General features: G+C 46.3%; 1 pseudogene; it reads left to right on the top strand.

Annotated features, from left to right (window-relative positions):
- Positions 1-448: 448 nt before the first annotated feature.
- Positions 449-23,961, top strand: part of LOC144167940 (uncharacterized) — a 38,507-nt pseudogene continuing 14,994 nt past the window's right edge.

The raw sequence follows: 23,961 nt of genomic DNA on the forward strand, positions 1-23,961 counted from the left end.
ATTACAATGCATACGGGAGTCATTTTCGACCTCTTGTCTCTCTTTGCTGTTAAGAGTCGATTGTGATGTGTGTTTACACGGAGCGCATGCTCGAACAGCGCAGAACACGATGACTAACCGTAATATTTTCTCCCATAGCTTTATTTATAACAGTTGAAAACCATTTAAAAGACGATTCGAGCTGATACACGCTTCGACGCACAGGCGATATCACTAATGCGGCGCTGCCAAGTCCGCTGGCGTGTGTACGGGTTGCCGCAGTGGCGGATTGCGTTGGCTGACTCACCCCTCTCAGACTGCTTTGTGTCAGCACTTGTTCTGACCATTGCATTGGAGATTAAAAGTGTGTTTTCTCATTTACGAGACACGTAGTTTGTTTTTAGGCTCGGATCGTCTGGATTTGAATATAGGTTGGGTAACTGCGGGACATCTATAGTACGGCGGACAGATGCCTCAGCAGTATTCTGGTGAGAAATTTTTTTTATACGAATTGCCGCTGCATTTGAGTGGGCTAGGCAGGAGCGGCGTGAGCACGATGCCTGATCGGTGCTTGCTTTTTCAGTTCGCTTTTTGGTTCGCCGCCCTGCTGCCGTGTTCTGCTGAACCAAGGATCGTGCCTGACCCATCACCCTGGCCTACGCATGCGAACTTCGCGGTCCCTCCAGAATCTCTTATCGACGACGTTCCCGGCAGACTGGTGATGCTAGATAGCCCTAACTTGGGCTGTCTGCCTCGCTCACCTTGCCGGGATGCCTGCAACGACCCCTGGAAGAAGACCGACCCCTGGGCAGTGACGTCACACTCGCCCCTTTAAAAGGATTTCATCGCGGCATCTTCTTCAGTGGGCTAGGCAGGAGCGGCATGAGCACAATGCCTGATCGCTGCTTGCTTTTACAGGTATGTTACCTCACAGATGCTGCGTGCTTTAGAAGCGATGATCGATTTCTGCTGCTCTGTGCCTGCTGACGAAGTGTTGTTTCCTGTTATTCACACATTGCGTTTTGATTACATCGTCTTATCTTAAGCGGTGCCGTTTAACTGATCCCGGTCCTCGCAAGGAATTCCGTCCTAAGGTTACTAATAACACAACTGATTCTGTCAAACCACCATCGACTCGCTCCAAATCAGCTTCTGATGTATCGGTATCCGCTCCTTTTCCTGGCGTTTCTGATTCATTGGCGGAAACTCTTTCGCTAATACTGGCTGGTCAAAAGCAAATCGCGCGCGATATCTCTGATATTAACCAGTCCTTCAACGCCCGTATTGAGTCTCTTGAAGCGCGTGTGTCTGCACTCGAATAAAAGCCGGCATCTTCCGTGAACAGTTTGTCTGAGCCAGAACGTTCCGAGATTTTGCACTTATCACAAACAGTATCAAAACTTGTTTCTAAAAACAACGAACCAGAAAATTGCTCTCGAAGAAACAACAATATCATCCATGGTTTGCCCGAAGAATCAGAAGAAACAAACGTTTCTTTACTCGCTACCGTTGGGAAAATAATGTCCGAGCATTTGGAAATGGTGTGCCCTCGTACCAAGCGTTGTCACCGAATCGGTACGGCGCACAATGATCTTCCACGTCCAGTCATTCTAAAACTGTTCGATTTCAGAGATAAAATGGATATTCTCAGCAATGCTCCAAAGCTAAAAGGTACTGATCTCCAAATTACTGAAAATTATTCTGCACGAGTACGTTCGTTACGTAGGACACTTTGGGAGGCCACCTCATCTCATCGTAGCAATGGTTGCACAGTTAAAATACGTTTCGACCATGTTTCCATTGACGACACTCGTCATGACTGGGACACTAACCTCAATATGCTAGTTAAAAGTCGGGTTAAAGTAAACCGCCCCCCTTCTGTGCCTGCATCCATTCAGTCTAGTTGTTCGTCGCCTTCCTGACCAGCACGTAAGCTACCAGATAACCTCACCCTCCATAATCTAAACGCCAGAAGTATCACTAATTATTTTCGAGACCTTCTTGCTCTTGTCTCCTCGTATTCCCCCCATGTGATTGGGATCACCGAAACATGGTTACATGATGGCATACTTCAATCAGAATTTACCCCACCAGGATTCATCGCAGTTAGGTCTGATCGCTCTGATATGAAAGGTGGTGGTGTTGCTTTGCTACTGCGTTCTGACCTTAAGTTTTCGGTGTTGCCTTCTACAGCTGCGACTGAATCAGTATGGTGCAAGCTGCATCTTCCTAAAAAGTCAAGTGTAATCGGCGTATTTCATCGCCCTCCTGGGTGTTCGGTTGAAAGCATTCACTCCCTCAGCCAATTCATTCTTGAACATAACGTTTCTGCGGCACATTTCATTTGCATGGGTAATTTCACTGCACCTGGGGTTAACTGGTCGGCAATGACCTGTAGCGGTCGCGATACCATTATTAACAAAGCACTCCTAAATTTGTCACTCTCTGATGGGCTCCTCCAGATCGTTACTGGCACCACAAGGTCCAACGCCCTACTGGATTTAGTTTTTCTTAGTGCTCGTGCTGCGCAGAATGGCTTCACTCATAGGATAATTAAAGGAATACCTGACCACAGTGCAGTTGTTGTTAACCTTCCTTCTTCATTACCTAAACCTGGTTCGCTGTTCACAACTTTCCCTGACTTCAATAACGCTGATGATATATCTATTATCGAGAAATTGTTCGACAGCTTTGAGGCGTTCAACGAGCTCAGTCTCAGTGGTGACACAAACGCCCTTTTAGAATTCTTCGAGCGCCTTGTTAACTCCTGCATACGGCAGTTTATCCCACTAAAGACGATGAAGACTAATCTCAGTGTTCCATGGATGAATCGCGACATTCTACACTTGCCACGCCATGTGAATCGCCTCAGGCGATCTAAACGTAACAATAACCCTGACACTATCACCAAGTTCAAACTCGCGAAAGAAGAACTTAGACGGATAACTAACTCGGCTAGGGATTTTTATTATCGTGTACAGCTTCAAACTTTGCTTAAAAGGAATCCCAAAAGTTTTGGCGTTCTATCCTTCCCAAATCCACTTTACCATCTTCATTCACTTCTTATGGCGAAACAATATGTGACGCAGCTGACATATCAAATGCCATTAATGACTATTTTAGTTTCAATTTTTCTGTTGACAATAACGTTGTCCCTTCCTTCCGAAATCGCCTTTCTAATATCTCCATGGGGAATATTACAATTACCGCAGAGGGCGTTCTAAACCTTAAATTGAATCTGGATGCAAAAAATGCAGGGGTCCTGATTGCATTCCCAATGCATTTCTACTCCGGTATTCCCAGTGGTATGCTCGGTACCTTGAAATTATTTTTAACACATCCATTCGCACCGGTACCGTTCCCTCGGCCTGGAAAATAGGTAAAGTTCTTCCTCTGTTCAAATCCGGCGATAAGCACACCTTTTTCAATTATAGAGCTTTTTCATTAACCTCATACTCTTGTAAAATGCTTGAACACCTAATCTTTAAACATATCATCAACTTCCTCGAGTCTAATAACATTCTGTCCAGTTTTGAACATGGGTTTCGACGCGGGTTCAGCACGGTGACGCAACCCATTGCCTTTTCACTAAACATTTTCATGAACCTTGACGCAGGACATCAGATTGACGCCATCCTTATCAATTTTTCTAAAGCCTTTGACACTGTTATTCATTCAAAACTCTTGCACAAATTAAATAAGATCCGCAATAACCCACAATTATTTCACTGGATTTCTTGCTTTCTTTCGAACCGATCTCAATTTGTGTACTGTGAACGGCAACTGGTGCCGTTCCTGACAAATGAATATTAACTACGAAAAAACTGTGTTCATGTCGTTTACTAATAAATTAGTTCTTTCAGATTTCAACTACTCATTTAATGGACTGCCCGTGCTGAGAGTTTACCAATATCAATACCTTGGAGTGTTTTTTAGTCCTAACCTGTCCTGGTCCCTCCATATTGATTACATTACTTCTAAAGCCCTAAAAAACTTAGTTACCTCCGGCGTACACTATCTGCGGTCCCAAGCGACACAAAACTAACTGTGTACAAGACACCTATCCGCCCAGTGCTCGAATACGCGTCACCTGTATGGAACCCCTATAACCAGTGCGAAGTAAAAGAAATAGAATCGGTACAGAAAAAAGGCCATTATATTCATCTTCAGGCGATATGACTCTGCCTTTTCACCTACGTCAGCCTTACCATCTTTGAACCTATCTCTACTTTCATCGCGAAGGAACATTGAGTCTCTCAAGTTATTACATTCCATAAATTTTTCGACGTGCAAACTTTCAAAAGATCTGTACTTAACATGTTCCAGACCATCTTCAACACGCCACTACCATCCTTTGAATATGACACCTTTCTACGCCCGTACTAACACGTTTAAATTTAGCTTCTTTCCACGAACTGTTGAACTTTGGAATAACATATCCAGTGACATACTTCTTTGCCCTTAAACAAAATTTTGTTATCCATAAATACCCTTTGACAGTTTTTTTTCTTTTTTTGCTGTTTAAGTTTGCTGTGCGCAGCATGCACAGTATGCACAGTTTTGCACAGTATGTTTGCTGTGTTCTGTTCCTTGCCAAAATGTCTTCATTATGCCACCAAGTGATGCCATGTCTTGCCACTTTGTATTTTACGTTCTTTAGCAAAGTATTTTTACCATGTTTGTTTTGTACCGGCCTGTTCCCCACTCCTGCCATAGCCCTTACGGGTTGCAGCATGTATAAAAATAATAAATAAAATAAAATAAAGCCGTTTGACAACTCACCAATATCATTTTAAATTGTAGGCCGACAATATGATTTCTTTTCTTAGTCCTTAGTTGGTTTTCCTGATTGCGGTGTGAATACTACACATAAAAAAAATTGTAAAAGTAAAAAAACTGTTTATAAATATTTGTGTAACGTATGTTACTCTCACATTGCTTACGTGATCATAAGTTGCATTGGCATGTGCTGTAAAAAACTGTACTATATATATTGCGATGAGTTTTCTTAGTGCACATCTTTTGATGATGGCTGAAACTATAAGTAAAAATACACTGGAGACTTTTCCCGATTAGCAACAATGCCAGCAAAGGAAGTTTTTAGCCTCATTAAAAAGTACTCGAGCTCGTCTTCTTGCATTCTCACTAGCAAAAAGGCATAAATAAAAAGCGCCAGTTTAATATCCATTGCATTGCAGAGGCGTAATTCATTACAGCAAGCAAAGGTGATTTTTTACGAATGTTGTCCTCACATCGTACATTACGTCTGTATATGAGCGGCGGTGTTCTAGGCACTACTGGTCCCATCCGATGTAACGGCATTGCACGAGATTCCTCTGGAAACCTTTTGACGAAGGGTGTAACCCCAGCAGAACGACTGTATGCATTTTAGGGCGGTTTTTTAGGCTGGCCCACATAAGATACTTTCGTAGTCCTACCCATATTTTGAAAGAACCAGTAAAGAGGCAGCAGCCACATCTCATCTTTGAGGCACGGGTAGTGGGAAAGAATATTATAATGTTTATTGCTTCCACACGTTTTAAAAACTTTATATGTGTAATACATCAGACATTTTTATGGTGCCGAATGCCTAAAAACGTTTGCTGCGTTTTCAGTGGCACAGATATCTCATCAAGATGGATGGTAGGGCAAGCGTAAATAAAGGATGTTTTTCGATAAAGCGTGGATGTACTTATTTTAGCTGCTATCTTCAAACACTCGCTCACCTTGCATGCCAGAAGTGGCGAGTTGTTCCGTCCGGTCAGTAATCCACATGCCACACGATTTGAAACATCGTGTACATTATTGAAGGAAAAGTTGTAGGAGGTAGACTTTTTCTGAGTATGTTCACCGTAGATAAGAAACGTTTTCAGACGAGTACCCATTAAGACGAGTATCCATATACAGCTCAGAATCTGCAGGCCTGACACTAACCCCAAATGTTCGCTCCGACAGATAGCTTCGATGAGTGGTAGGCATATTCTACAAATACAAAAATCTTTTATACACTGCTGCTTATCATACCACGGCAGTGTCGTAGGCCTTGTGTAGATAAAAAAATGACCAGGCAGTACTGTGTGTAACCAAGTATAAATTTTCTATAGCATTTGGATTTTACAATATGGTCAGGTGTTTGCCCAACCGAAAGGCTGTTTGGCAGTGTCAATATCACCACCGTATTCGGGGAAGTTTAGTAACATTTCTATCATAAAATTTCAAAACCTCAAGCAACCAGATGGTATAGACCTAGGGCGATAACTTGAAACACTGCCGGCATACTTTCCCAGCTTAAGCAGTGTCACCACTGTGGCTTCTTTTCATGCGAGATAAAAGTTTATGGTATAACCGTTGTGTCTCTTTGAAGGTGTTTGATCATGGTGTATGTTTTTTGGTTTGTGCTTGGTCACCGGGCACCGTCGTCTGGCCGCCGATCACCGAACTGATAAGTTTGTGTTGTACGAATTCAGAGATATAAGGCACACTTGATTTGCTGTTTTGAAGTTTTCGCTTCGGTTCTGCCGACATTTCTGGTGTTTAAGGGCACTTCTGTAATGTAGAAAGCGTGAAACATGTTCGTAATGTTCTGCTAACGCATTTGCCTGCTCTTCTAAAGTGTCACATGTGGTGGTACAAACGGTATGGTATACGTATTTAACAGGGAAGTGTTCCTTTTATGCCCCAAGCATTTCGTGCACTTGTGAAAACATTTATTGAAGTAAAAAAAGGTCATCAAACTGCTGCGTTGGGTTTGATGGCGAAGGCGCTTTCTTCTAGATTTACGCAAATATAGCTTCAAGATTGCCGTGGGGTACCATCGAACAATGCCCCAAGCCTTGTCTTGTGCCTAGGGCACTTTCCGAGACTCCTCATTTCACAGGGGCCTCCTTTAGTTCTCTCTGTTACCTGAAGAGTGGATAAAAAATAATCTGCAGGGTACAAGATATGCGCGGTGTTACGCTAGAGCCTTATGATGCTATACCCAAGTGTTTAATGAGTGTGCGTGACAGCTGAGATGTGCCCATATTTTGCACGTTTGCACCAGTTTCCTCAAGTACATTTTTGAGATGGAATCGTAGTACTCCAAGAATACCAGTGATGACTACTGTCTAAAGCGTAAGTTTCAAGTGAACTCAACAAATGAGACAAGCATATCAGAGCAATTTTCGAATTTCAGGTATGACTACGTGTTGTGTAGTGGTGCAATATTCCCTTTGTGTTTTTATGAGAAAACTTGAGACGAGACGAGAAAAATTTTTTATATAACGGCCAGTGTTATCACTTCTTGCAGGATGCAAATATTTTTCAGTGCATTTAAATTGCTGAATTACCTGAAGGGCCAGTAATGCTCATGCGCGTATTACTCGAACGCAGATATAGGCGAGCAATTATTCCTGGAATATATAGAGAGCATATACTATTCAGCAGAATAAAACGAAAAAGCGGACAACGACCAATTCGAAACTGGCGAGTGCTCTAATGAGCTGAGGCTGATGAATAAACCAGTGCACCTGTTTCTCCACAAGACAAAGTAGTCTTCAAAAGTTGTTTAGCTTTGAGTTCAGGTGTGTTTCCTGCGGGCGAATGTTACTGAATTAGTGTTTTAGAAAGAGTTCATATACATTATCTAACCTATTTAAAAAAATTGGGCCCATCTCCCCGCGAGGGGGACTCGAGTAAATGCGTCGCATAGGGGTGGGTGTAATGCGTTAACGTTTAGTGTTTGGGGAGTTGGTGGTAGTGAATGCATTGTATGAGCAGCTTCTTGACGTAGTTTGAATGAGTCAAGGATATAAGGCGCGTTCGTAGCCTCCCATTCTGTGTCGGCTTTGTGGCGCAGTGGGTAGAGCGCCATGTACATTGCGTTCCGCCTGCAGGGTCGAGGGGTCGAAACCAGGCGCCCGATAGTATTTTTTTATATAGTTTAGGGGGAGGGGTGCGGACTACGACTACGGACGTCAACGAGGGTGACATCGTGAGTTACTGAAATGCTCTGCAATTAAAACCTCTACAAAACCTCTTGAACACATTTCGACTGCAATTGTGGGGTAGCAATAATGACAATGCATTTCTGTTGCTGTCAGGGCCATTAAGGTGTGACAATGAAAATTGGGGTAAGGAGAAAAATGCATACGCAACAAAGACTGGAGGGTCCAAAAAAAGTAGCGACTGCAGTATAGAATTTGTACGGTTGACGTGCAAAAACTATGGGGCACGAAGGTTGTTCTAGTCCACACTGGGTTACGGACGTACACGCCAGTAATAGCTGAGTTGCGCACACATAACCTGAACGGGTGACAGAGTGGTCGGCGGCCCGCTTCGGCGAATCTGCAGACAATCCGGCCCAAAATATCAGTCGGACAATGCCTGGGTGAAAAGGTATTTCTGATTAGTTGGCGATCTTGAGCGGTACGCATTTCAGGATCACTTGTCCAAAACTCATGTCCGGTTGGCAATGAACAGTTTTCTAATGATGCGGCGTGGACTGCTCAGACACCTACCATTGTAGGCGGGAGTGTCGGCCTTCCAGTAACAGCTGAGTTGCACACACATCACCTGAAGGGGTGACAGAGTGGTCAGCGGCCCGCGTCGGCGAATCTGCAGACCATTCGGCCCCGATCTATCATTCGGGCAATGTCCGAAAAAAAAAATATTTCTTATTGGTTGGCGATCTTGAGCAGTACGCATTTCAGGATCACTTGTCCAAAAGTCATGCCCGGTTGGCAATGAACAGTTTTCTAATGATGCGGCGTGGACTGCTCAGACACCTACCATTGTAGGCGGGAATCTTGTCCTTGCAGTAATAGCTGAGTTGCGCACACATCACCTGAACGGGTGACAGAGTGGTCAGCGGCTCGCGTCGGCGAATCTGCAGACCATCCGGCCCCGATATATCATTCGGGCAATGGCCGGGTAAAAAGGTATTTCTTATTGGTTGGTGATCTTGAGCGGTACGAATTTCAGGATCACTTGTCCAAAAGTCATGCCCGGATGGCAATGAACAGTTTTCTAATGATGCGGCGTGGACTGCTCAGACACCTACCATTGTAGGCGGGAATCTCGTCCTTGCAATAATAGCTGAGTTGCGCACACATCACCTGAACGGGTGACAGAGTGGTCAGCGGCCCGCGTTTTCGAATCTGCAGACCATCCGGCCCCGATATATCGTTCGGGCAACGCCCGGGTAAAAAGGTATTTCTTATTGGTTGGCGATCTTGAGCGGTACGCATTTCAGGATCACTTGTCCAAAAGTCATGCCCGGTTGGGAATGAACAGTTTTCTAATGATGCGGCGTGGACTGCTCAGACACCTACCATTGTAGTTGCAGTAATAGCTGAGTTGCGCACACATCACCTGCACGGGTGACAGAGTGGTCAGCGGCCCGCGTCGGCGTATCTGCAGATCATCCGGCCCCGATATATCATTCGGGCAATTCCCGGGTAAAAAGGTATTTCTTATTGGTTGGCGTTCTTGAGCGGTACGCATTTCAGGATCACTTGTCCAAAACTCATGCCCGGTTGGCAATGAACAGTTTTCTAATGATGCAGGGTGGACTGCTCAGACACATACCATTGTAGGTGGGAATCTCGTCCTTGCAGTAATAGCTGAGTTGCGCACACATCACCCGAACGGGTGACAGAGTGGTCAGCGGCCCGCGTCGGCGAATCTGCAGACCATCCGGCCCCGATATATCATTCGGGCAATGGCCGGGTAAAAAGGTATTTCTTATTGGTTGGCGATCTTGAGCGGTGCGCATTTCAGGATCACTTGTCCAAAAGTCATGCCCGGTTGGCAATGAACAGTTTTCTAATGATGCGGCGTGGACTGCTCAGGCACCTACCATTGTAGTTGCAGTAATAGCTGAGTTGCGCACACATCACCTGAACGGGTGACAGAGTGGTCAGCGGCCCGCGCGGCGAATCTGCAGATCATCCGGCCCCGATATATCATTCAGGCAATTTCCGGGTAAAAAGGTATTTCTTATTGGTTGGCGATCTTAAGCGGTACGCATTTCAGGATCACTTGTCCAAAAGTCATGCCCGGTTGGCCATGAACAGTTTTCTAATGATGCGGCGTGGACTGCTCAGACACCTACCATTGTAGGCGGGAATCTCGTCCTTGCAGTAATAGCTGAGTTGCGCACACATCGCCTGAACGGGTGACAGAGTGGTCAGCGGCCCGCGTCGGCGAATCTGCAGACCATCCGGCCCCGATATATAATTCGGGCAATGGCCGGGTAAAAAGGTATTTCTTATTGGTTGGCGATCTTGAGCTGTACGCATTTCAGGATCACTTGTCCAAAAGTCATGCCCTATTGGCAATGAACAGTTTTCTAATGATGCGGCGTGGACTGCTCAGACACCTAAAATTGTAGGCGGGAATCTCGTCCTTGCAGTATTAGCTGAGTTGCGCACACATCTCCTGAACGGGTGACAGAGTGGTCAGCGGCCCGCGTCGGCGAATCTGAAGACCATCCGGCCCCGATATATCATTCGAGCAATGGCCGGGTAAAAAGGTATTTCTTATTGGTTGGCAGTCTTGAGCGGTACGCATTTCAGGATCACTTGTCCAAAAGTCATGCCCGGTTCGCACTGAACAGTTTTCTAATAATGCAGGGTGAACTGCTCAGACACCTACCATTGTAGGCGGGAATGTCGTCCTAGCAGTAACAGCTGAGTTGCGCACACATCACCTGAACGGGTGACAGAGTGGTCAGCGGCCCGCGTCGGCGAATCTGCAGACCATCCGGCCCCGAATATCATTCGGGCAATGTCCGGGTAAAAAGGTATTTCTTATTGGTTGGCGATCTTGAGCGGTACGCATTTCAGGATCACTTGTCCAAACGTCATGCCCGGTTGGCAATGAACAGTTTTCTAATGATGCTGCGTGGACTGCTCAGACACCTATTATTGTAGGCGGGAGTGTCGGCCTACCAGTAACAGCTGAGTTGCACACACATCACCTGAAGGTGTGACAGAGTGGTCAGCGGCCCGCGTAGGCAAATCTGCAGACCATCCGGCCCTGATATATAATTCGGGCAATGGCCGGGTAAAAAGGTATTTCTTATTGGTTGGTGATCTTGAGCAGTACGCATTTCAGGATCACTTGTCCAAAAGTCATGCCCGGTTGGCAATGAACAGTTTTCTAATGATGCGGCGTGGACTGCTCAGACACCTACCATTGTAGGCGGGAATCTCGTCCTTGCAGTAATAGCTGAGTTGCGCACACATCGCCTGAACGGGTGACAGAGTGGTCAGCGGCCCGCGTCGGCGAATCTGCAGACCATCCGGCCCCGATATATAATTCGGGCAATGGCCGGGTAAAAAGGTATTTCTTATTGGTTGGCGATCTTGAGCTGTACGCATTTCAGGATCACTTTTCCAAAAGTCATGCCCGGTTGGCAATGAACAGTTTTCTAATGATGCGGCGTGGACTGCTCAGACACCTACCATTGTAGGCGGGAATCTCGTCCTTGCAGTAATAGCTGAGTTGCGCACACATCTCCTGAACGGGTGACAGAGTGGTCAGCGGCCCGCGTCGGCGAATCTGCAGACCATCCGGCCCCGATATATCATTCGAGCAATGGCCGGGTAAAAAGGTATTTCTTACTGGTTGGCAATCGTGAGCGGTACGCATTTCAGGATCACTTGTCCAAAAGTCATGCCCGGTTGGCAATGAACAGTTTTCTAATGATGCAGGGTGAACTGCTCAGACCCCTACCATTGTAGGCGGGAATCTCGTCCTTGCAGTAACAGCTGAGTTGCGCACACATCACCTGAACGGGTGACAGAGTGGTCAACGGCCCGCGTTGGCGAATCTGCAGACCATACGGCCCCGATATATCATTCGGGCAATGTCCGAGTAAAAAGGTATTTCTTATTGGTTGGCGATCTTGAGCGGTACGCATTTCAGGATCACTTGTCCAAAAGTAATGCCCGGTTGGCAATGAACAGTTTTCTAATGATGCGGCGTGGACTGCTCAGACACCTACCATTGTAGGCGGGAGTGTCGGCCTTCCAGTAACAGCTGAGTTGCACACACATCACCTGAAGGGGTGACAGAGTGGTCAGCGGCCCGCGTCGGCGAATCTGCAGACCATCCGGCCCCGATATATCATTCGAGCAATGGCCGGGTAAAAAGGTATCTCTTATTGTTTGGCAATCTTGAGCGGTACGCATTTCAGGATCACTTGTCCAAAAGTCATGCCCAGTTGGCAATGAACAGTTTTCCAATGATGCGGCGTGGACTGCTCAGCCACGTACCATTGTAGGCGCGAATGTCGTCCTTGCAGTAATAGCTGAGTTGTGCACACATCACCTGCACGGGTGACAGAGTGGTCGGCGGCCCGCTTCGGCGAATCTGCAGACAATCCGGCCCAAAATACCAGTCGGACAATGCCCGGGTAAAAAGGTATTTCAGATTAGTTGGCGATCTTGACCGGTACGCATTTGAGGATCCCTTGTCCGAAAGTCAGGCCCGGTTGGCAATAAACAGTTTTGTAATGATGCGGCGTGGACTGCTCAGACACCTACCATTGTAGGCGGGAATCTCGTCCTTGCAGTAATAGCTGAGTTGCGCACACATCGCCTGAACGGGTGACAGAGTGGTCAGCGGCCCGCGTCGGCGAATCTGCAGACCATCCGGCCCCGATATATAATTCGGGCAATGGCCGGGTAAAAAGGTATTTCTTATTGGTTGGCGATCTTGAGCTGTACGCATTTCAGGATCACTTTTCCAAAAGTCATGCCCTATTGGCAATGAACAGTTTTCTAATGATGCGGCGTGGACTGCTCAGACACCTACCATTGTAGGCGGGAATCTCGTCCTTGCAGTAATAGCTGAGTTGCGCACACATCTCCTGAACGGGTGACAGAGTGGTCGGCGGCCCGCTTCGGCGAATCTGCAGAGAATCCGGCCCAAAATACCAGTCGGACAATGCCCGGGTAAAAAGGTATTTCAGATTAGTTGGCGATCTTGACCGGTACGCATTTGAGGATCCCTTGTCCGAAAGTCAGGCCCGGTTGGCAATAAACAGTTTTGTAATGATGCGGCGCGGACTGCTCAGACACCTACCATTGTAGGCGGGAATCTCGTCCTTGCAGTAATAGCTGAGTTGCGCACACATCTCCTGAACGGGTGACAGAGTGGTCAGCGGCCCGCGTCGGCGAATCTGCAGACCATCCGGCCCCGATATATCATTCGAGCAATGGCCGGGTAAAATGTATTTCTTACTGGTTGGCGATCTTGAGCGGTACGCATTTCAGGATCACTTGTCCAAAAGTAATGCCCGGTTGGCAATGAACAGTTTTCTAATGATGCGGCGTGGACTGCTCAGACACCTACCATTGTAGGCGGGAGTGTCGGCCTTCCAGTAACAGCTGAGTTGCACACACATCACCTGAAGGGGTGACAGAGTGGTCAGCGGCCCGCGTCGGCGAATCTGCAGACCATCCGGCCCCGATATATCATTCGAGCAATGGCCGGGTAAAAAGGTATCTCTTATTGTTTGGCAATCTTGAGCGGTACGCATTTCAGGATCACTTGTCCAAAAGTCATGCCCGGTTGGCAATGAACAGTTTTCCAATGATGCGGCGTGGACTGCTCAGCCACGTACCATTGTAGGCGGGAATCTCGTCCTTGCAGTAATAGCTGAGTTGCGCACACATCTCCTGAACGGGTGACAGAGTGGTCGGCGGCCCGCTTCGGCGAATCTGCAGAGAATCCGGCCCAAAATACCAGTCGGACAATGCCCGGGTAAAAAGGTATTTCAGATTAGTTGGCGATCTTGACCGGTACGCATTTGAGGATCCCTTGTCCGAAAGTCAGGCCCGGTTGGCAATAAACAGTTTTGTAATGATGCGGCGCGGACTGCTCAGACACCTACCATTGTAGGCGGGAATCTCGTCCTTGCAGTAATAGCTGAGTTGCGCACACATCTCCTGAACGGGTGACAGAGTGGTCAGCGGCCCGCGTCGGCGAATCTGCAGACCATCCGGCCCCGATATATCATTCGAGCAATGGCCGGGTAAAATGTATTTCTTACTGGTTGGCAATCTTGAGCGGTACGCATTTCAGGATCACTTGTCCAAAAGTCATGCCCGGTTGGCAATGAACAGTTTTCTAATGATGCAGGGTGAACTGCTCAGACCCCTACCATTGTAGGCGGGTATCTCGTCCTTGCAGTAACAGCTGAGTTGCGCACACATCACCTGAACGGGTGACAGAGTGGTCAACGGCCCGCGTCGGCGAATCTGCAGACCATACGGCCCCGATATATCATTCGGGCAATGTCCGAGTAAAAACGTATTTCTTATTGGTTGGCGATCTTGAGCGGTACGCATTTCAGGATCACTTGTCCAAAAGTAATGCCCGGTTGGCAATGAACAGTTTTCTAATGATGCGGCGTGGACTGCTCAGACACCTACCATTGTAGGCGGGAGTGTCGGCCTTCCAGTAACAGCTGAGTTGCACACACATCACCTTAAGGGGTGACAGAGTGGTCAGCGGCCCGCGTCGGCGAATCTGCAGACCATCCGGCCCCGATATATCATTCGAGCAATGGCCGGGTAAAAAGGTATCTCTTATTGGTTGGCAATCTTGAGCGGTACGCATTTCAGGATCACTTGTCCAAAAGTCATGCCCGGTTGGCAATGAACAGTTTTCCAATGATGCGGCGTGGACTGCTCAGCCACGTACCATTGTAGGCGCGAATCTCGTCCTTGCAGTAATAGCTGAGTTGCGCACACATCACCTGCACGGGTGACAGAGTGGTCGGCGGCCCGCTTCGGCGAATCTGCAGACAATCCGGCCCAAAATATCAGTCGGAAAATGTCCGGGTAAAAAGGTATTTCAGATTAGTTGGCGATCTTGACCGGTACGCATTTGAGGATCCCTTGTCCGAAAGTCAGGCCCGGTTGGCAATAAACAGTTTTCTAATGATGCGGCGTGGACTGCTCAGACACCTACCATTGTAGGCGGGAATCTCGTCCTTGCAGTAATAGCTGAGTTGCGCACACATCTCCTGAACGGGTGACAGAGTGGTCAGCGGCCCGCGTCGGCGAATCTGCAGACCATCCGGCCCCGATATATCATTCGAGCAATGGCCGGGTAAAAAGGTATTTCTTACTGGTTGGCAATCTTGAGCGGTACGCATTTCAGGATCACTTGTCCAAAAGTCATGCCCGGTTGGCAATGAACAGTTTTCTAATGATGCAGGGTGAACTGCTCAGACCCCTACCATTGTAGGCGGGTATCTCGTCCTTGCAGTAACAGCTGAGTTGCGCACACATCACCTGAACGGGTGACAGAGTGGTCAACGGCCCGCGTCGGCGAATCTGCAGACCATACGGCCCCGATATATCATTCGGGCAATGTCCGAGTAAAAACGTATTTCTTATTGGTTGGCGATCTTGAGCGGTACGCATTTCAGGATCACTTGTCCAAAAGTAATGCCCGGTTGGCAATGAACAGTTTTCTAATGATGCGGCGTGGACTGCTCAGACACCTACCATTGTAGGCGGGAGTGTCGGCCTTCCAGTAACAGCTGAGTTGCACACACATCACCTTAAGGGGTGACAGAGTGGTCAGCGGCCCGCGTCGGCGAATCTGCAGACCATCCGGCCCCGATATATCATTCGAGCAATGGCCGGGTAAAAAGGTATCTCTTATTGGTTGACAATCTTGAGCGGTACGCATTTCAGGATCACTTGTCCAAAAGTCATGCCCGGTTGGCAATGAACAGTTTTCCAATGATGCGGCGTGGACTGCTCAGCCACGTACCATTGTAGGCGCGAATCTCGTCCTTGCAGTAATAGCTGAGTTGCGCACACATCACCTGCACGGGTGACAGAGTGGTCGGCGGCCCGCTTCGGCGAATCTGCAGACAATCCGGCCCAAAATATCAGTCGGAAAATGTCCGGGTAAAAAGGTATTTCAGATTAGTTGGCGATCTTGACCGGTACGCATTTGAGGATCCCTTGTCCGAAAGTCAGGCCCGGTTGGCAATAAACAGTTTTCTAATGATGCGGCGTGGACTGCTCAGACACCTACCATTGTAGGCGGGAATCTCGTCCTTGCAGTAATAGCTGAGTTGCGCACACATCTCCTGAACGGGTGACAGAGTGGTCAGCGGCCCGCGTCGGCGAATCTGCAGACCATCCGGCCCCGATATATCATTCGAGCAATGGCCGGGTAAAAAGGTATTTCTTACTGGTTGGCAATCTTGAGCGGTACGCATTTCAGGATCACTTGTCCAAAAGTCATGCCCGGTTCGCAATGAACAGTTTTCTAATGATGCAGGGTGAACTGCTCAGACCCCTACCATTGTAGGCGGGAATCTCGTCCTTGCACTAACAGCTGAGTTGCGCACACATCACCTGAACGGGTGACAGAGTGGTCAACGGCCCGCATCGGCGAATCTGCAGACCATACGGCCCCGATATATCATTCGGGCAATGTCCGAGTAAAAAGGTATTTCTTATTGGTTGGCGATCTTGAGCGGTACGCATTTCAGGATCACTTGTCCAAAAGTAATGCCCGGTTGGCAATGAACAGTTTTCTAATGATGCGGCGTGGACTGCTCAGACACCTACCATTGTAGGCGGGAGTGTCGGCCTTCCAGTAACAGCTGAGTTGCACACACATCACCTGAAGGGGTGACAGAGTGGTCAGCGGCCCGCGTCGGCGAATCTGCAGACCATCCAGCCCCGATATATCATTCGACCAATGGCCGGGTAAAAAGGTATCTCTTATTGGTTGGCAATCTTGAGCGGTACGCATTTCAGGATCACTTGTCCAAAAGTCATGCCCGGTTGGCAATGAACAGTTTTCCAATGATGCGGCGTGGACTGCTCAGCCACGTACCATTGTAGGCGCGAATCTCGTCCTTGCAGTGATAGCTGAGTTGCGCACACATCACCTGCATGGGTGACAGAGTGGTCGGCGGCCCGCTTCGGCGAATCTGCAGACAATCCGGCCCAAAATATCAGTCGGACAATGTCCGGGTAAAAAGGTATTTCAGATTAGTTGGCGATCTTGACCGGTACGCATTTGAGGATCCCTTGTCCGAAAGTCAGGCCCGGTTGGCAATAAACAGTTTTCTAATGATGCGGCGTGGACTGCTCAGACACCTACCATTGTAGGCGGGAGTCTCGGCCTTCCAGTAACAGCTGAGTTGCGCACGCATCAGCTGAACGGGGATAGTGTGGTCAGCGGCACGCATCGGCGAATATAAATTCAAATTCAAATTTGATTTTATTTTTTCTCTCAACGTAATACAATGTCGATGGACTCCCTGCCAAGAAAGCTGTTGCTACAGCTTGTTGGGGCCAGGGAGCCAAATTGGCATCTCAATGACGACTGTACACAGCGATCAAAACGAGGAATACAGCATATCAATACCTTTCAGAGGGCCGATAAATGTCACGAAAAAAAATAAAAACATAATCATTTACATAATCCTGTACAGGTAAAAAGAACAGACGAGACAATTCACGCATATTTACACAACAATATGGAAAATGAAATTTAAAAACAATCATTTCCGACAAACATATCACGTAAGGAAGCTCGTGTTAGTGTTCCGTAATTGTCGCTAAGTCCCTGTAATTTATTTAATATGCTTAGAATGTTGTATGCCAGTGACTGCCAATGATAATTGGTTCATGGGCGTGGAACGAGCCATTGTTACGAGGCACGAGTTGTATAAGTGCTAATTCGCAGATCAAGACCGTATAATTGTGTTAAGATTTGTTATATTTACGATTTGAAAAGTGTAACTGATATATCAGACGGTAGGAATAAAGCAGCCTAATATTGAATATTCTATGCTGCTCAAATAATTGCTTAGTCGGATGAAGATACGGTACGTTATTTATACACCTTAAAGCTTTCTTTTCTAACAGCAGTAACGTGTTAATATTTTTCTTGGTTGTCGTGGCCAAAACTAACGTACAGTAATTATGGTGTGACCGGAACAGCGAATGGTATATTTGAAGTTTAATCAGGGGGATGAAACTCCGCCGTTTTTCTGTCCCGTGACTGCAGCGATCCTAACGTTTGGGGGCTGTACTGCATACAGGCATAAATGAACGTTGTTGTTGTATTTTATATTTATTACCAGGTTAGTTATTACTTGCGGAGTTTTTAATATGCACGTGAACTTAAAAGTTGCAGTTCGAGATTGCGAAAATACGAGCGCCAGCCCGAGTGGAAAACGTCAACCGCGCCTTTCTACTTCGTATCGCTGAAAAGGGGCGTTTCTTGTCGCACCCACAGGTATGCTACGATCCGCGGTGTTCCGAGGGCCGTTTTTACCACCGTAAAGTTCGTTCCAGCAAAACACACGCATGAATGGATTCGCGCCATCATCACAGATAGTGCTGTACTGAGTGGTGTCAAAATTCTTCACGCCAGGCCGCCTAAAATACTTTTCGAACCCGGCGGACGAAAGGTGCGACCTGCATTGTGCTCGTTTTGCTTTTCTACGCTTGCACGAGATAGCAGGATGCCGTTGCAACACTAGCTTTTTAATTTAAGTGGATTCCACGTGCACACTTTGTTTATTACATTCTGATTGTCTTCTTTGACTCTTGAATTACACATGAAATGCACAGCAGAGCATCTGTTAATAATGCAATGTCTACATTAGCTACACACATTTGTTTACACGTGCGCTGTTGATTTAATGCGTTTCGATGGTGTGTTCTTCTTTTTAGCGCAAGTGAATGCACAGTATGCAGGCAAATGTATATGAGGCAACATATACAATAACTAATGGAACAGTGTAAGTTTATCCGAACTTTTTTAATTAGCTTTTGATTGCCTGCGTTGTTGTTGTTATTATAACATTTCTATTACTTTGAATATTATAATTATTATCAGTACTATTGTTATCGTTAATATTGTCAGCCAATTTATGTCTACAGCTGGATGAAGGCGTCTCGCTAAACCTTTGGCTTAAAGGGTGGGTACGTAGGTTCATATCGTGTTGTTAGCACTAAGTTAACTTAGCATAGTGGCTACATACATTACTTTATTGGATTTCAATTGTGTGTTCTGCATTTTCCATTCACGTTAATCAACGGAATATGGCAGAATAAATTTGTACCAATAAATATACACACTAAACAATTACTGTATATGTTTATAATACAAAATTAACTCTAATTCCGCCACTTATAATTCATACTTTACGGTTCAGTTCCGTGCTTCGAGTTTCAGCTTTAAGTACAAGAACAATATATTCACAAAAATGGAGCTACAGCTATAAGCCGATAAATAATTAGACAATGCATGCTTAACCTTTGCTGGTAATTTATTAGAGGTTCTTAAATAAGGTTTTTATGACCGGTGTACTGCAGGGCCTGAGAAATACCTAAGGAATACACAGTGCGCTAAAGTATATATGCATGAATAACTGCTTAGCTGTCTGTGGTGTGGGATGGCTGCTTTTGTCTGCAGAAATGTATTCTGGATTAGGAGGAAAGCTGGGTCGTTGCCACCGAACATTATGATCGCACAAATAGAAAAACGTATCCGCGTCTCGTAATAATAAAGGCTTATTTTAATTTAAAATTTGCCTTTACGATTGGTGTTCTCACAAGTCGTCTTTGTAGCCAAAATCAATTTAGAAAGTTGAAATATATCAAAATATATCGGATATATCAGATCGAAATATATCAGATATATCGAAATATATCAGATCACGTTCATTTCGAATACAGATGCCAGTTTTCACTCAAAACTATGTGCTCCTGAAAGCAGCATTAAAGCTAGTATTCATTCTAACCCAAATATACAAACCTGCTTGTTGATGTTCCAGATCTCGCGTTTGGCTCCAGTGTGCGAGAAGGCAGGACCTGGCTCATTTACCACCTCGACAGATCTACAGCAGCTACCGGCTGGGTCCTGCCCATTTCACCAGCAGAGACTACGCGGACCTTGGACAGACAAGGCACTGGACATATGTGCACTGGCTGGATACCTAGTTATCAGCATGCGGCCATGTGCCATACACTTTCTCTTTGCGACTAAAAGCCCAAAATATCCAAGTTGTGTTTTTACTGTATGAATGGTACATTTAGGCAATAAAAATTAAATTAATTATACTATTTATTCTTGTCTAGATTGTGTGTACTAATAATCCAAAACAACTTCGTACTTAAAATAAGTGGTGCAAAAAGAAATGGACGCGCAAAACTTCATCAATCAGGACAAAACAATTGCTCTTTTGTTAATGTGGCCGGTTGCGCAACAGAAACAAGGTCGTGTGCTGGCCATCTGAATATATTCCACTCGCTCAATTTACCTTGCATGTGCGTCCCAAATGAATTTGCCGCTAAATTGCCCCTCGTCCCCCCGCTCGGCCTTTCAGTCCTCATTAAGATGGCGTTTCACAGTGCATATCTGCATCACGCCGCCATGTTTTTAGTAGCGTCCCCAAACACCAGGGGTTTTCCGGCGCTGCGAGCGAATTTCGCGTCCCATGCAAGGTATATGAAGTTTCACTTCCCTGGTTTAATGTTCAGCGGGAAGAAATCGCGGCATCGGTGCTATGCACCCACTGCGCATGCCAGCTTTTTTGCGAGTAATTCAGCATGGGCGTCCCATGTCATGCGGTGCGAGAGCACTACCCCCAACACTTTGTGATGCTTAAAAATGTCGATTTGCGAGGCCCCCAAGATGAAGTCTTCGGTTACATTTACACTTTTATTTTTAGGCGCGAATAAAACGCATTTGGTTTTCTTTGCACTATTTTTTAAACAGTTTTCGTTTGACCAAGCCTGTAATTGGGTTAAGGTAAAATCGGCGGCGGAAAACAGGCGTGTAGCGTCAGCGTTGCTAATAAATAAACTAGTATCATCTGCGTACAACACAAATTCGGCTTGTTTATCAATAGAAATTACATCGTTAGCATAAACATTGAATAAAACCGGTCCCAGAACACTTCCTTGCGGTACACCGCACAACATCTTTTCTGAATGAAGACCGGTAGCCATTGTGCACAACACATTGCTCCCTATTAGACATGTAGGGTTGCATTGGCGAGTGCAAAACCGCCCGGATTCTATACTTTTGAAGCTTTTGCAGAAGAATTTCATAATGCAGAGAATCAAATGCTTTGCTGTAGTCGATAAATATTGCAAGTGTAAGTTTGGAGGCTTCTATATTTTTTACTATTATTTCTTTCTGCAAGAGCAGTGCAGACTCGGTGGAGCAGCCTTTCCTGAAACCATGCTGGCGTTCGGACAAAATGTTATGCTTAGAAAAAAAAAAAAAACTTTCATGCCGCGCAAGAAAAAAATTTTTCGAAACCTTTTGATAGCACTTGTAGGACAGATATGGGTCTATAGTTAGAGGCATTGTTTCTGTCACCCCCCTTAAATATAACAGACACTTTAGCGCGTTTTTTTGTGCGGGAAGCAACCCGACTCGATTGCAAGTTCTAATATAAAGACTAGATACGGGCAAACAAGGTCGAGGACGTGTTTTACTGGTTTAATCTGCATGCTTTCAATGTCGAGGCCTTTGCTGTTTTTAAGTGACATAAAAGCTTGATTAACTTTCGAGATGTCTGTTGGTTTCAAGAAAGCAGAGTCGGGAACAGGGTGTTCGAGAGTACTTGACATGGGGTTTGGGGACGTAATGTTAGCATTGGCATTTATAAAGTGATCGTTGAAGTGTTCAGAAAGTGCTGGAGCAGTAAGGGTCTCGCCAAGATTAGTTAGTTCTGACGTTTCCGTCATCCCGTTGTGTTTTCCCAGTGCATCAGTTATAAATTTCCATGTTTGATAAGGACGGGATGCGTCAGAAAATAGCTGCTGATACTATTGGGCTTTTGCCTTCCCTAGTTCGGCGGTCAAACGATTGCTTAGTGTTTTAAATGCTTCATGCGCCGCCAAGGTGCGCGTTTTTATAATAAGCGAAGAAGCTTGTTCTTTTCTCGTATCATTTTTAGTTGATGAGGCCGAATCCAGGGTTTTCTGATACGCTTTCTGGCTGTGAAGGACTTTATCGGAAAAGAGGCGTTGTAGTTTGTAGCGAAGATTGCTAAAAATTTATTGTAGGCGCCGTGTGCGGTACCATGCTTAAGAACGGGTGTCCATTCGCTTTCGCGAATTTTGTTTCTGAACTGCTCCAACCTCCACACAGTTATGCTCTGGTAAGTTGCTTTGGGGGGAGAGGGATTACAACGATTATCGCAAGAGGAGTACGCTCTAAATATAGGACAGTGGTCGCTTAAGTCGCAATTGATAGTGCCAGCTGGTGTCACGGGCGTGTCGGTGTTGGTCACAAGAAGGTCAAGGAGTGTTGAACTTGTTAACGTCACTCGGGTCGGCGTTTTAATGATATTTGTAAAGTCACAGGCAGTCAAAACTTTTATAATTTTTCGAATGAGTGATCTCAGCAAGAAGGTTAATGTTGAAACCCCACCAAGAATTAATCGAAGCCTTTTAAATGAAGCCTATTCAAGCAGCTCGTTCACAAATTCTATGAAAGTATTTGTAACGCCGCTGGGTTGTCGATATAGAACAGATACAAGTGCGTTCGTGCCTTCAACACTCAGCCCCTCGTAGTATTTGGATACCACAGTGAATTGCGGTAGCCGGTCGTAGCAACCACCCCCACGCTTGTCGGATCGGTTCGCTAAAAATAGCTTGTAGCCCTTTAAAGAAGGAGAAATATTGAATGAGGTAAACCACGTTTCGGTAAGCATGATAATGTTGAAACGAAACGCGAATTGGCTAAGAAAGAAAGTGAAGTGGTCATATTTGTTTGTAACAGCGCGGGAATTCAGGTGAATAATAGAGGTTGTCCTTTCTGGCAGAGCACATAGTGTTGCAGATTCAGGATCAACAAATTCTTGATACAACATTTGGCCAAAAAGACGGAAAAAACCGTGCAGCTATTGAATTAGCTGCACGGTTTCTTCCGTGCTATCTGCAGACAATGTGGCCCCAATATATCAATCGGGCAGTGCCCGGGAATAAAGGTATTTCTGATTAGTTGGCGATCTTCAGTGGTCCGTAGTGGTGGATTGCTCGCACAAAAGTGAAGAGCAGTTTATGAAGGATCCGGCGTGGACTGCAGAGACACACCACGTTGTAAGCCGTAACCACGGCGTTCCAGTAACTGCTGAGTTGCGCACACATCAGCTGAACAGGTGACAGATTGGTCAGCGGCACGCGTTGGTGAAAAGGCAGACGATCTAGCCACGATATATCAGTCGAGAAGTGCCCGGGTGAAAAGGTATTTCTGGTTAGTTGGCAAACTTGAGAGGTCCGCAGTGGCGGATTGCTTGCCCAAATGTGATGGCAGTTGTCGCGCAGAGCAGTGTATTAAGGATACGGCGTAGACTGCATAGACACACCACGTGTAGGCCGGAACCACGGACTTCCAGTAACAGCTGGGCTACGCACACATCAGCTGAATGGGCGACATAGTTGTCGGTGGCATGCGTCGGTGAATCTGCCGACTATCCGGCCTCGATATATCAGTCGGGCAGTGTCCGGGTCAAAAGGTGTTTTTTTGATTAGTTCGCGGTCTTGAGCGGTCCGCCTTTGAGGATCGCTTGTCCAAACGTCATGCCCGGATCACAAAGAACAGTTTACGAATGATGCGGCGTGGACTGCTCAGACACCTACCATTGTAGTTGCAGTAATAGCTGAGTTACGCACACATCAGCTGAACGGGGGACGGAGGGGTCAGCGGCACGCGTCGGCGAATCTGCAGACGATGCGGCCTCGATATATCAGTAGGGCAGTGGCAGGGTCAAAAGGTGTTTCTGATTAGTTGGCAATCTTGAGCGGTCCGCATTTCAGAATTCGTTCTCCAAAAGTCATGCCCGGTTCGCAAAGAACAGTTTTTTAATTATTCGGCGTGGACTGCTCAGACACCTACCGTTGTAGGCGGGAATCTCGGCCTTCCAATAACAGCTGAGTTCCGCACACATCAGCTTAACGGGTTACAGAGTGGTCAGAGGCA

The sequence above is a fragment of the Haemaphysalis longicornis genome, unplaced genomic scaffold (assembly GCF_048455015.1).
Source record: "Haemaphysalis longicornis isolate Haplotype H1 unplaced genomic scaffold, Haemaphysalis longicornis Haplotype H1 scaffold_2, whole genome shotgun sequence".
Lineage (NCBI taxonomy): Eukaryota > Metazoa > Arthropoda > Arachnida > Ixodida > Ixodidae > Haemaphysalis > Haemaphysalis longicornis.